The sequence below is a fragment of the Paroedura picta genome, chromosome 5 (assembly GCF_049243985.1).
Source record: "Paroedura picta isolate Pp20150507F chromosome 5, Ppicta_v3.0, whole genome shotgun sequence".
NCBI lineage: Eukaryota > Metazoa > Chordata > Lepidosauria > Squamata > Gekkonidae > Paroedura > Paroedura picta.
The window spans coordinates 92,239,349-92,254,456 of NC_135373.1; the positions used below are offsets into that span (position 1 = coordinate 92,239,349).

General features: G+C 42.0%; 1 long non-coding RNA gene across 1 annotated transcript in view; it reads left to right on the top strand.

Moving 5' to 3' along the window:
- LOC143838144 (uncharacterized) overlaps positions 1-15,108 on the top strand; it is an 81,787-nt gene that overhangs the window by 30,924 nt on the left and 35,755 nt on the right. The gene's annotated exons all lie outside the window — the stretch shown is intronic.

The window sequence follows — 15,108 nt, forward strand, 5'->3', positions numbered from 1 at the left end:
AGGAATTCACATTCAGCATAGCATTCTGTATTCTTTTCTAGGGTCAGTTGTAGTTGTGCATTAACCGTTTCTCTCCACTGAAAGGCTCTGCACTGAAACATCATTTTAAACTGACAAGTACTTAGGTCAGTTGGAAACATTCTGATATCAGTGAAAGCTGGACCTTCATCCTGACTGTGCTCAAGAAATACTTTTGCTCCCTGAGGAACCTCCCAGGTGCTGAGCAGGTAGTTTTTTCTTAGTTCCACAGAAAATACATTTTCAAACATGTCATTGAGCATTTTATGCCAGTCAACCCCAACAAGATTCAGTTCTCTAGCCACTTCTAGGAACCTTATCTCAATGTCAAAAGGAATATTAATGACCAGGGAGCTAGTAGACTTGGACAACTACCGGAAGCAGATATTGACACGGTTACTAATACAAATTAAATAACATTTTACAGAGCCAGGGACTCTCTCAGATTTATGTTGCTTGGATTTGATTCTCATGCACTTCACTAGGCAGGTGCAAACTTCCACAGGGTTAAATGACTGGGATAGGGGATTTCATATCACCTTCCCCAGCACTGTTATTTGCACATCACTGTCTTTCACGTGACAGAAACATTTGCTTCCACACTGACATTTTAAAATATATATCTATTTGCATAAAATTAAAATGCAGCTAATGTGAGCATCTGTCATGCCCCCGTTACCGGAGGGTGCCTCTGCACCAATGCCAGAGCCTGTTCTGCCAGATCCCTCGGAGGAGGAAGATAAGGAGCTGGGGCATAGCAGCAGGATGCCGGTTACAGAGGCAAGCCCCGATAGGGACACACAACCAAGTCCCAGCTGGGCAGTCTTCATGCCCTCTGCACCAGCAGCACTCAGCTGTGTGGCCGGCTAGGGCAGCACAACATCAGTTTATATACCTACTAGCTTCAAAGCCCATTCCTAAGAATAGGCCTTGAAAGGGTTCCCTCCCCAGGCACCCAGTCAGGCAGCTTAAGCACGTTTGAGAGCAAAGAGGCTAGAGTCCAGGGATGGATGGCGGGAGCTGCTGGGGGAGGGCCAATCAGGGTGCAACCAGCATTGCTGGCTGCACCCTGATTGACCCTATTCCAACTTGGACAGCCGGACCCCCCAGGCTGTTTCACAAATATATTGAGGAACCATGGATAAGGATATTATAGCATTATTATTAGTGGTGAATTATAGAATTGGGAGGACAAGAATTTTCTCAGTTCAGAATTCTAAGACCTTTGGGAGCCATGTCCAAATCCTCTCCAAAGTTTGGACCTTAATCATAATGGATTCATCATTCACTATAGCACTAACCCTTCCCACCTCCATAGCTGCCACTTTTCCTTTTATGCTGGCCTTCCAGAATGCTGCTACAGCGGCATTCCTAGAGAGGGATGAAAGAATTCTGGGTTATTACATTTGCCAGACTCTTTTGGACTACAAGTCTTGTTATCTGAGACATTGCTATGGCAGCTTTCCCCAGGTATAATGAAGGTTCTGTCACTATCACAATCATCATCATGAATACTGGCATGATGCAGTAGTAACAGTGTCAGACTAGGGCAGCCTTTCAGAACTTTTTTACCATTAAGGATGCTTCAGGCTTTGAGAAACCCCAGAAGTGGTGTAATTCGGCAGAATTGCGAAGCATAGCTACGTACATGCCCACCAGGAACCTCTCTAGTTCCCACCCCCTCCAGGCCCATTATTGAACATTTTGGGAGGGGGGTAGAAATGACCATAATGTGTTATATCACCTGATAAATATTTCACAAATTTTAAAAATGTATTAAAATTAATTAAATCTCACCCATTCAGATAGCCCTTCCAGAGTCGTCAAGAAACCCCGGGGTTTCAGGAAACCTAGATTCTTCTGGGCATGCATGGCTGCTCTTTTTTAGGTGGCTTTTGGGTGACTGTGATCCACCAGGCAGCTGGTATTTTTCAGCTGGGTCTTCCCCATCCATACATTTTACCCTGCTTGATAGTGGATAGATTTTAATGACAATAAATTCTTAATCATTTTATATTTTTAAGTTTATTTTTGGTATCTTTTGTATTATTTTATCAGGCATATTGTATTTGCTATTAGCCTCCATGAGTCCCATCAGAGTGAGAGGGAGCGGGGCATAAATGTTATAAATAAATAAGAAAACCTCTTGCATATGTGCACTTGGGGCTTCCCATAGCCAGCTGAGAAAGAAGAGGAGCTGTTTTTTGTATCCCACTTTTGGTTAACCAAAGAAACCTCTAAGTGTCTTACAATCGCTTTCCATTTCCTTTTCTCACAACAGGCACCCTGTGAAGTAGGTGAGGCTGAGAGAGCTCTGAGAGAACAGTGACTGGATCAGGGTTACTCAGGTGTCTACATGTGGAGGATTTAAACCCGGTTCTCCAGACTAGAGGCTGTCACTCTTAACCACTACACCCAGCTGACTCTCAGAAGAAACCGATACGTTTACATGAGTCTTATATGCTCGCAAAAGTACAATGTCCATAGCTGTTACATAATGAAGCCATGGATGCTGGTAGTAGAAGTAGCAGGCATTGAAATCAAAGTTGCAATATCCAGTGGCTTCACAAGGAGACCCACAGCACCATCTTTTTTAATATATTTATCAGATCTAGATGAAGAGAAGATACTTTAATTACATATACGGATCATAAAAGATCATAAAAATCCAGCCTTTCTACTTTCTAAACTTCTCCCAGTATAATTAATTTTTTCTCTGTAATAACATCCTAATTTTTTCGTTCCACTGTTGCTTACTATGAGGAAGTGGTGCACCTTTATTAGAACATTAATAGGATCATGCAAATTTTACATGAGTCTAGGCCACATGAAAGTCGCATTGCAAGCTACATGTATCAGTTAATTATGTCCCCATTAAGTACACTAAAAGCTCTCAATCAGTTTGTTTTATTCAAGTACAGTAGTGTAGTTGAGCTCATTCAAATCAAGAGGAGATTTTCAGCGCTCAGAATCTAGTTTAATGAATGTAGTGCTTGTAAAGATTACTATAGGGATGGCATTCCTGATAACTGACCTGATTTTTTGTACAGCAAGCTGTACATTGGATCTTACTAATGAATATGTTTTTTTTTTATGTAGTCAGAACAGGATGACTAATGAATGGGCATATTGGAATTCTGAAAAAAGTGTATTCTACACTGCATTACATCAGTTAGTGTTCTACAGACCACACTTAAAATGCAGCCATGTGATTCACTCTGGTAGAGTGACTCCTTCTGGTAGATTCAAATGGGTAGCCGTGTTGGTCTGACCAACAAAGATTTATTCAAGGGGTGAGCTTTCGAGTGCAAGAACTCTTCCTCAGACTATGAACTGACCATCATGACAGTGGGACTATAAAAGCAAAAGTTAATCCTGTTACATTAGTAAACTGTGTCACAGCATCCAAATACAGCCATGTGATAATTCTTTGCTAAACCAGCCAATCAATCCCCTCGAATTCAGTTGTAGTTTACCAAAACATAGGTGAAATAAAACTATGTCAGTGATCAACGGCTCCTATCCCACCATTTGCTGCTGGCCCCATCTGTCTCCATACAAGTATGAAACATTCCTGCAAGTGAATTGCTGAGCGGGCAACTATCTCATCCGAGGATCAGGGAGTTAAACTCAAAATTCCATTACATATCACTACCATCACCTTTCATTCACATTGTCCTAAATAAAATAAATTGTGAGGAATGTGGATAAACGATTTAAGCAAGATTAGCAAGCATAAAAAACCCGATGTCTTTGTTGAGTCCAGGGTATGTCATAGTTTTGAATGTTGTAATAACTTGCATTTCTGCAGTCTCCCTTTCTAGCCTGTTCTTGAAGTTCCTTTGCAATAAAACAGCTACTTTCAGGTCCCTTATTGAATATCCTGGAAGGTTGAAGTGTTCCTCTACAAGTTTTTCAGTTCTGGGGTTTTTGATGTCAGAGCTGTGTCCATTAATTCTTTGGTGGAGGGTTTAACCTGTTTGCCCTATGTAGAGAACAGATTACCGTTACTGTTACTCTAAGTAACTGAATAACTTCCATAGGGAAATGTAGCTCAGTTCAGTCATTTGACCAATTACAAAGCACTCAATTGCATGAGGAGTAGGCTGAAATTTCCAGGCCGTAGTTGAGAGTCCTTGAGAGGATTGCTGAAGGGATTTAATACAGCATAATCCTAAACATAATGAAACCTGGACTCTAGAGTCCAGTGGTCTCAGAGCTTCATCTGACTCAGCTTCTTCCTACAACCACTACAAGGTGACTAGACAGAACATTAATGGTAACTCAGAAAAGCTTAAGCAATGGTGATCTATGCATAAAATTGTTGGTTACAAATAACATAAAGGGAAACAAACACACAACCTGGTAAAAGGGAAAACCAAAAAGGTTACTGATAAAACCAAATGTAGAAAAATATAAACAATTTTCACCAAAGAGGAAAAATGTTTAAAACCATAAAAGAATATCTCTTTGGCATAAAAAATATATTATTTTATGTTTTTAAACATTTTTGTGCTCTAATAATGAAGAACAGCCATGACTCACTGCAGCCATTATTGATGCAGCAGAGAGGCTGGCTGGAAGGCAGATGCGACCTCCTCAGCAGCCTAAGCGCAGCAAACACAGCAATGGTGGCAGCACTGTGTGTGGAGGTGAGGCAAGCCCACGGCACCTTTAACAGGCACCATGTGTGTGGTCTCAGTCTCCTTGTCCCTTGGCTGCCACAGGAACAGCTTTCCTCCCACTTGCCCTGATATTTTTGTATCAGAATGGTTGTACTAGTTGCATGGTTGATCTGTGGTTTGGTTAATACATTTCAATGTTAAAGTTTTGTCACAGCTGCAGTTCAGGGCATGGGATGGAGCCTGTTGGCAGGGAGACCAGTCTGCATATCAGGCTCCCTGGTATTCAGAAGCATAAATAAGGGACAGCACATAAACAAGCATGGCCATGCTGGCTGGGAGGTTCACCTGGTTTTGCCAGGTGAACTAGGGTCAGCCAAATGAGGTTGGCATCCTTTGGCCCTCCACAAAAGTCACTTCTCTCAATGGTGGACTTCAGAAGCAAGGGGCTCCAGTTCCTGGCTGGGAATGGTGTGGATCCCCAGGTGCCTTTGAACTCCTGGAGATTTTGTGCAGTCAATGCACTGCTAGGTCAGCCTCCCTCTCCCGTGTGGTGCTAACCCTCTAAAGGTAAAGGTAAAGGTATCCCCTGTGCAAGCACCGAGTCATGTCTGACCCTTGGGGTGACGCCCTCCAGCGTTTTCATGGCAGACTCAATATGGGGTGGTTTGCCAGTGCCTTCCCCAGTCATTACCGTTTACCCCCCAGCAAGCTGGGTACTCATTTTACCGACCTCGGAAGGATGGAAGGCTGAGTCAACCTTGAGCCGGCTGCTGGGATTGAACTCCCAGCCTCATGGGCAAAGCTTACAGACAGCTGCCTTACCACTCTGCGCCACAAGAGGCTCTAGCTAACCCTCTGGTGCGGGGTAAATAAAGGCTATGGCCATGTTAATGCCAGCATGTAGGTCATGTATTATTCCAGCTAAATATGCACTCCTGCCACTCAATATATATTAAACTACAAATACAACGATACCCAGCTTGCTGGGGGGTAAACGGTCATGACTGGGGAAGGCACTGGCAAACCACCCCGTATTGAGTCTGCCATGAAAACGCTAGAGGGCGTCACCCCAAGGGTCAGACATGACTCGGTGCTTGCACAGGGGATACCTTTACCTTTACCTTTACAACGATATTGGCTAGATATCAGGAAAAACATTTTCACAGTCAGAGTAGTTCAGCAGTGGAATAGGCTGCCTAAGGAAGTGGTGAGCTCCCCCTCACTGGCAGTCTTCAAGCAAAGGTTGGATACACACTTTTCTTGGATGCTTTAGGATGCTTAGGGCTGATCCTGCGTTGAGCAGGGGGTTGGACTAGATGGCCTGTATGGCCCCTTCCAACTCTATGATTCTACGATTCTATGATTCTATAAATTGTTTATATTTTTCTACATTTCATTTTATCCCTAACGTTAAAATGTTGGTTAACACATAAGAAAGTAGCCAAGGTCTTCTATTGTTTTCTTTTTGCCTTTACAGCTGCTTTTGATGCATGCAATTGTTAAATGTATGAATGAACTTTTCAACAACAGATGTTCAAAGCAGTTGTATTAGGCTAACAGCAATTCTTCTCCATCTTTACTTACAAATTCACTGCCATCAACTACATATTGTAGTTTTATAATTAGAAAAGGTTTCTCATAATAATTTGGAAAAAGTTCTTTGTTACACAAAGCATTCATATTTTATAATTATCTAGATAAACTGTGCCAGAAATAGCTACCCACCAGTTAAAACATGGTTTGCATTCAACATGTGGTTTAAAGCTTCTGCCCAAACTCAACAAAGTATAGTACTGTGTTCTTTGTTTTACACTTCCGCTTTTGTTTTTCAAAATGCAATAACAAAAGCAATGCTCAGATAAGATACCTTATCCAGATCCATTCCTCATGTTTCTGTTTTGAAACCAGCAAGAGAGGATTATGCAGAAAGATTTCCTGATGAGAATTCCTTTCAATCAACCACTTGTACAGCATTATCTTATGTGAACCAAAACAGGGGAAAAGAACAGAGAATTAATTGACAGTCATTATAGAACCAAATGCAGGCTTCCACACAGGAACTAGATAAAAAATTTTGCCCAGTATGTATTAATGAGATCCATGCTATGTTTAGAAGGCTCATTCTATAAAATCAGAATAGAAATCAAGTGGAAGCCTTCTAAGAAATCTGAACATATTTGCTTAATTTACTATTAGTCATGGCATAAAGAACATTTAGAAAATAAACATTTTGTATTCTTTTGTTTATATATTAAATCTGCTTGTATGGCCTCCCTTTAATTTATATTACTTGAAAGTAAAGACACTTTATTTATTTACCTCCCTACCTACCTTATTAAGGCTTCTGAAAATAGCTGAGCGGTGGCAAACTGACTTTGAAAGGAGCTCTATAGAGAACACATTGTAGTAGTCTTGCCTTGATTTTACTGTGGTATGGATCCAGATCGTCAAATTATGAGGCTATCTTCTAGGTTAGATTGAGTTGAAGGAAGGGTTTTTTTTCTTGCAGCCACATTAACTTGCTTCTCCAGCAGGGATGCTAGGTCCAGTATAACCCCAAAGTCTTTGACTGGGTCAGCAAGGGTCAGCATAACCCACATGGGAGCACAATGTCCTTCAAGACCTCTGCATTCCTAACTCACATTGCCTCTGTTTTTTCAAGGTTTAGTTTCAATTTATTGACTTTTAGCCATTTAATGACAGCAGATAGAAAATGATTCAGGACCTCTGCTGCATAATCGGGAGATTTGGATAAGGACATGTATGACATCTGCATATTGATGACAGCCAACACCCAACTACAAATTATTTAGCCCAAGGACTTTGCACAGAGATTAAAGAGCATTGAGGATAAGTTTGTATCCTGTGGAACCCTGATGATAAATGATTTCCTAATACTAATAATAACTCAACCTGAAATACTGTGGAATCCCATTCAATGTCCTGATAGACAAAGGAAGCTTTTTAGAACTTCTTGCTAAAACAATGGACCCTAGTTCATTTTTGTCTCTAGTGACCCAAAGAAATGCTTCCCCTTCAACAATTTAATCCCCAGAAATCATCATAGTTCCAAATTAGCTTCTTCCACATCTATACACATGCAGCTTATGCTGTAAACCTGGCTCTGAGAAAGAACTGGGCTGCTGATCTATCTAGGAAAAGTTTAAACAGTGTTTCCACTAGAAGTAATGACTGAACATCTTGTGTTGCATTTGGACAGTAATCATGCCTGAACAAATGCCAGTAAGGATACGGAGGGGCAAAGGGCTTGATTGCACTTTAGAGGGGTCCTCTCAGGTACATGTAGTTTACAGAGTAGAAACGTAAAAGCTGGCCACAACAGATCTGATGATGACAATTTATTGAGCCAGGAAAGAAAATGGGGGGGGGGACCCCTAAGGACTGGCATAAAGCTTGATGCTGCAAAGAACACTATTTAGCAAACATTCCTTGATCATCCAGGTGTTAGATGAATGTGATCACTCCTTACTTCACTTGAAGAGTAGGGACATACAGAACAGGGCAGGAAATTAGACTTTAATAGTTTCACATCCCTTGATTCTAGTTACCTTGAAATCCAATAAACTTTTATTCACCATAACAGACCTCAAAGGGCAAGCAGATAAGGGATTAGAAATAGTGAGCTAGCTAGCTCTGGGCTGGGAAAGAAGGAAACATAGTATAGCCCATTCTCATCAGATTTCAAAAGCTAGGCAGGTTTGGTAAATGGATGGGAGACCACCCAAATGACTATGCAGAGGGAGGCACTGGCAAGCCACCTCTGCTCCTCACTCACGTTAAAACCCTTGATGGCATCACCATAAGCTGGTTGCAACATGAGGACATGTGTGCATAGCTAGCTTTTGGGGGGCTCGCACTTTCCATAGGTGATTTTCTAACTCTTGTCATGCACAAGAGATCTGGGTTTTAAGAAGAAAAAAGACATTATTAGTCCTGTCACAAACCTTCTAAATTCAATCAATGTGGAATGCTATGTGCAGCTTATATGTACGATAGCCACCCTCAGTTCTCCATGATGCATACAGAAAAAAGTTATACAAGATCAAACCATATGAAATGTCTTTCAGAGAAAGCAAGAGAAAGAACCATCAAAGTATATTTGCACCACTATTTCTTTGACTCATGAAAGACTGTGCTTTTAAAACTTGCTTTTTCCCCTTCCATCTTGCACCACTATGTTTAGTAAACGTCTAGAATCTCTGAGTTCATTCAGTCCATTATCCCTATATCTTTCCTCCTTTCAGTTGCCTCCTCAAAGAAATTACATAAAGAGACCTCCTTTGGGCAGCACTGTTGCACTTCTTTGAACAATGAAACTTCAGTCTGTCACATAATGCCAGATGCATCCTTCACCCCCACCCTGATGTCCTAGTAGAGAAAGAAAAGCAACTGCCCAACCAGAACAATAGAATATTTTCCAATTCTAAGCAATTGGCTGTCTCATTATACAACTGTGAATAAAAATAATCCATGTTGGTCCCGTGGGTGACATTTCTCATTCCTTATCAGCAGTGCTGCATATACCAGAACTTGATAAGACAGGCAGAATAGAGAAAATGATTCCCACCAAGCCATCTAGGTATAGGTAATAACTGTCAGTTTGTTGAAAAGAGGATCAGCTGGTGGTGTATTTTTTAAAATACAAAGCAAATAACAAAAGGATCATCCTCCAGTCCAACTGTACAGTGCAACCCTGAGAACCATGGAATAGAGCAGCTTGCAACACTAGGCTTCGAGCTCTGGCGAAAGATAACAGTTTATCTCTGTCTGTGTCATGCAAAGAAAATACCACTCATGAGGACTGGAGGGGGGATGACAAAGGAGAAAGAGTTCCTTTTGGCTACAGCTGCCGCATTCAGCAGACCTTATGGCTTGTAGCAGCTAAAGAGACTGACACATACCTCCACCACTCACATCAATATATATAGGTTTTTTAAATGTCTAAGACACTTTATCCAAAATAAAAACAACCCCTTATTTGAAGTGATTTGCAAAATTATTGATGCAGCATTTACTCCTAAAATCAAAACTTGCTGGATGAATTCTAGAGAGGGAGCCATTTTAATTTGTTTAAGCTGTGGTCCCCAACCCGCGGGCTGCGGCCCGGTGTCGGGCCGTGAAGGCCTTGGCGCCGGGCAGCAGCTTCCTCTTCCCGCCCCCCCTGAAGCGAGAATTTCACCAGTCCACGAGCAAATCGGCCGCCGAAGCGGCCGATTAGCTCGCAGCCCGGCAAGCTTCTTGTTTCGGGGGGGAGGAAGAGAAGCTTGCCGAGCCACAAGCTAATCAGCCGCTTTGGCAGCCGATTTGCTAGCAGCCCGGAGGAGAGGGAGCCATGGCCTCCGGCATGGCGGCGGTGCAAACGCGCATGCGCGGACTGCCGGGCGCAAACGCGCGTGCGTGGCAATCCGCGCATGCGCGTTTGCGCTGGGGCTGCCGCGCATGCGCGGGGGCCCGGGCCGCCGTCTCCCGCCACTCCGGAGCAGCGGTCCGCGGCAACCGGAAGGTTGCGGACCACTGTGTTTAAGGACCAAAAGAGCCTTGTGGCACATTACAAATTAATTAAATGTTAGTACAGTATATGATGTCATCAACTAGAACTACATCTTTAGTGAATCTTCACTATGCTGTCCCCCGATCTGAAATCACTTTACTACAAGGATCCACTGATTGTGATGACCTTGCCCCCCTCCCCCCTCTTGTTGAACTCCTAAATGGAATCCACACCCTGTCATCAGCTACTTAAAAGTAAAAAGCCCAAAGGGCTAAATACACAGAACTCTTTTTGTGTTGTCTAATTTGTGTGAATACATATGTATTCACAGTAAACATTTCTTGAGCAAGGTTCTCCAATTTGTCCCATGCTGTAAAATGCTACAATCATCAGGAAGATACAGATGGTCTTTAATAAACATATGATAAATTGATTCAGGAGAAATGGATGAAAAAACACAAGGCCAAACCAAGCCAATAATGAAGGTAGGGTTGACGCTTTCCATTCTCTTGCCAGGATCACCCTGGCCAAAGTCAAGCAGACCTCTGCTTGATGAGGTAGCTTCTCCAGACTAACATTTAACAAACTTACACTCAGGTTTCATAGGAAACTTGCAGACCTTTCAAAAATGGCCAAACTAACAAGTCAAGTTAATGGGAGACCAACACAAGAATTTCAAGAACAATGGCATGACTACACAGATATTCTTCGTAAACAGAACTAATGGTGGGGGGTCAGGAAATCATAAATTGCCAGAGTCCTGATTGGGGGGGGGGATCATTGTCCTTGTTATACTGTTATTATTTCTGTATCATATTTAAAAAATCAATAAAAGAATATTTAAAAAACAAAGGCCTACCAGAGTCCTTCATAACATCTTCTCTAGTCAGCTTATCCTGAGATGTGAGTAAAACTTGTATGTGAGTAAAGCCTAGGATCCTGGCATTAATATAAAACAAGAGATGATTCTTGAACACTGCACACATGAGCTCTTTTTTTCAAACTATCCCATGGAGCCACAGTGTTAGACCAGGTATATTTGAGTCCAGTAGTATCTTGGAGATTAACAACACTTAGGGGATTTAGGCTTTTGAGAATCAAAGCTGCCTTTGTCACATATCAACAGAGAGCTTTGACTTTCGAAAGGCTATATCCCCAAAGTCTTGTTGGTCTGTAAAATGTTCTTGGATTCGAATCTAGATGTTCTACTGCAGACCAACATGGCTACCCACCTGTAACTTTTGGCTGTGTTGTGAAACTTATGTGGAGTCACATCAGTAAGAGGATTGTAACAATGCAGAAAATTTGATTCTCTTTGGATCAAAATTCCTCTATCTGCCTCTGTCACTATTAAACCCAACTTGAACTTATTTTTTGAAACAGTTAATGCTGTCATGCACACAATCATCCAAAGAATATGTTCATTGATTTACTATACTAGGAGCTAGATCCATTTTTGTTCCATTTCATGGCCCTTTCCTACTATATGCACTTTTTACTTCACTCTGCTCTTGTAAAATGCTTAAGGGAATATCGTATTTGAGGGCTATGATATATTAAAACATAGGGATTTATGCCATCTGAAAACATTTTGTCAATGGTATTTTCTTCAGACCTTTTTCTCTCATACGTTCCGTTTCTGCTTCACATTCTATTTCCCTTTTCATGCTCCTCTCTAAGGGAGCATAATAATTCAGAACAGGTACTTTTATGATTATTAAATAATGACCACAAATAAGAAAATGTAAATTGCAGAGTTAAAATTTTCAAAATCCTTCAGCAACTCCTAGACTACATGGAAATGACTTCATCACAGCATGGGAACAGAATTATTGCCCTAATAGTCTATAAAACTATCCTTAAACAAATGTTTCTGACTTTACCTGTGGTGTGTGAGATGATGTACTTTCTCCATTCAAACAAACTAGAAATTGGTATAGGCTGAAAAAGTATATTCCTGTAAAGAGGGACAAATTACCTCCCTGCTACCTATCTGGGAAAAAATACATTAGTGCTGTGGGGTGTGTGTCAAATCACTGTGGGAACTGAAAGTCAAAACACCTTATTATGAAAAGACATTCATTCTGAAAATGTAAAGAAAGAAAGGGTTGTTCCTGAAATACAGTTTGGTTTTCTTCCTTGGAAGAAGAATTGTTGCATTGTTCTGAGAAGACTACTTACATACCTAAATAGCCTCTTATTTCCAAAGAGATTCTATGAATTATGCAGTGACTGTCAGATATAGGAACAAACAGAAAACCTGATAGCTCAGATAGAAGAGTTTAAAATGCTCAGGGCATTTGCATATGAAATACCACTAGATTAAGTTTTCACAACTGTTTGTTGCCCACATAATTCTGTCTCCTTGGATGGATTTCCTCCGGAGAGCGTGTGGATTACAGAGAAGGGAGGGGGTGCCAGTCTTAAGGTGCTTGTGGCTGCTTTGACATCCTTGAGAATAGCCTGAATTGAATGAAGCTAGGCTTCAGCCTGATGCTATGTATGCTGCTCAGGTTTATAGATCCAGATGTTAATGTGGCTGATCCAGGTCTAAATTGTAAATCTACATATAGATAATGGAGTGGACCCAGTACACTGTTTTTATGTGCCTTCTGCCTCTACAAATCTCATTTCCTTCTTCCTGAAGAACATCATTTGGGGGATGCGGCTGCAGGTGAGTGGGAAGGCTGAGAAAATAGCACTCTACAGCTGGAAATGTTGTGTCTGTGAAAACCCTGAGCTGGATCCAATCCAATAGCTTTTAAGGGTCAAATTGATGGCCATGGAACATTCTATGCACATGTAGCACCAAAAAAAGGGGGGGAGATAACACTCCCCATCCCAGCACCGTTTCCACACTGAAAAGGGCTTGGGACAAGGAGGCAGGAGAATGGTAGAATGGTACTGGCTAGATATGGGGGGGGGGGGATTTCAGTCAGAGCAGTGGAATCGACTGCCTAGGGAGGTGGTGAGCTTCCCCTAAATGACATTTTTTAAGCAGTAGCTGGACAGATATTTATCAAGGATGCTTTAGGCTGATCCTGCATTGAGCAGGGGATTGGACTAGATGGCTTGTATGGACCCCTCCAGTGCTATGATTCTATGTGCCCGTGAACTGATAAAGGACAAGGGAACGCAGCTGTACTTAGGAAGTAAGAAAATGGACAAATAGGTCTTTATCCTCTATAATGAAGTTCCACCCTATCTTTTATACTAAGGAAGTGACATATAGGTCACTAAAATCTGCTTCTGCATGACATCAGCTTCACACCATATGAATCAATCTAATAATGGGGTGGGGATCATTCTAGTCACAACAACTAGCATCACATAAAGAATCTCCATACCACTAGGTTTATCTACATGGTTAGTGATTTTCTAACATCACAGTCACCATATGGAATGTTCTGCATGGTTGTTCTCATGCAGGGTGTCCAAAATATTATCCATGGGCTGGAATTAGCCCATCTAGCCTCTTAGCCTCACCTACCTCACATGGTTTCTGTTGTGGAGAGAGGAAGGGGAAGCAATTGTAAGCTGCTTTGAGACTCCTTCGGGTACTAGAAAGTGAGGTACAAAAAACAGCTCTTCTTCTCTTAACTGGCCTATGAACAACTTTCATTGCCAAATGACAGACGCTGTGCCTTATGTCCTTGCATACTGTCCCAGTGCTAATATGTAACAGGCAATGGAAGTGGGATGCCAGGCATCAGTGCAAGAATGTAAGGAAATATTATAACAGTATTAATATTTTAAGCATGTTTGTATTTTGACAATATTCTTTTAAATTGTTAATTGGGTTTGCCTGTGTCCTTTATAAAGTTTATAACTCCTACTTCTGGCATTACATTTTATGGCATGGCCTGGCCCAACGAAACGGCATTTGTGTCAGATCTGGCCCTTTTAACCAATGAGTCTGACATTGCTCCATCTAGTACAGTGGTCCCCAACCTTTTTATCACCGGGGACTGGTCAACACTTGACAATTTTACTGAGGCCTGGGGGGTAGTCTTTTGCCGAGGGACATCGCCGCCTGAGCCCCTGCTCCACTTGCTTTCCTGCCAGCACCCCTGACTTCCCGCCACCCACTGGGGGGCGCTGCCAGCAGCAGCTGCGCAGTGCCACACCAAGGGGGAGCCCCAGCCATGGCGGCCGCTGGAGAGTACCAAAGGTGAGCCAGCGACAGAGTGGTAGGGCAGCCCCCAGGGCAGCAGCTGGGGAGGAGAACGAGAACGAGCCACAGCCCTGTACTGACTGATCAATGGACTGGTACCGGTTCCCAGACCGGGGGTTGAGGACCGCTGATCTAGTAGATACAGTAACTTATTGGCCACTCTGTGAGACAGGATGCTAGACTAGATGGACCACTGATCTGATCCAATAGGGTATTGTTCCCTCCCTAAACTTCGAATTGCCATACTTTGTTCCCAATATTTGAGCCAACAAACAACAACAGCCCCAAGAAAGTCAGAACAGGATACTGTAACATTTATATTCATTTTAATCATATGCCAAATATATATACTGGAAAATAAAAAGCAAGGTTGCCCTAGAGTGTCATGTGTTGAAGCTGGATTAACATGAAGGCTCTTCAGCCGTTCAGAGCAAGTGTACAACAGATGTGGTCAATCATTATTAGAATGCTGGACTCAATCAGTCCTCAGTCAGAACCTGAATGCATTTCTTATGTTGAGTTCATTGTCTTAGTAAGTTTATAGGGTTGAATAACAACTGGAGTATGGATTCAAAGATGCCTTTCCAGTAATCAAGAGGACATTCTCTTATGAAATGTGTCTTATATTAGTGGAAGAGCTCCTTCTGATGAAAATGCATTGCTGGAATGAACCCCATATTTCTGAACCATGTCATTATTGAAGCAATCTACTGTAATAATTATCTTTCTGCATGTGGTGTCATGTCAACTCCTTGTTGCCACACTTGCATATTCTTCTT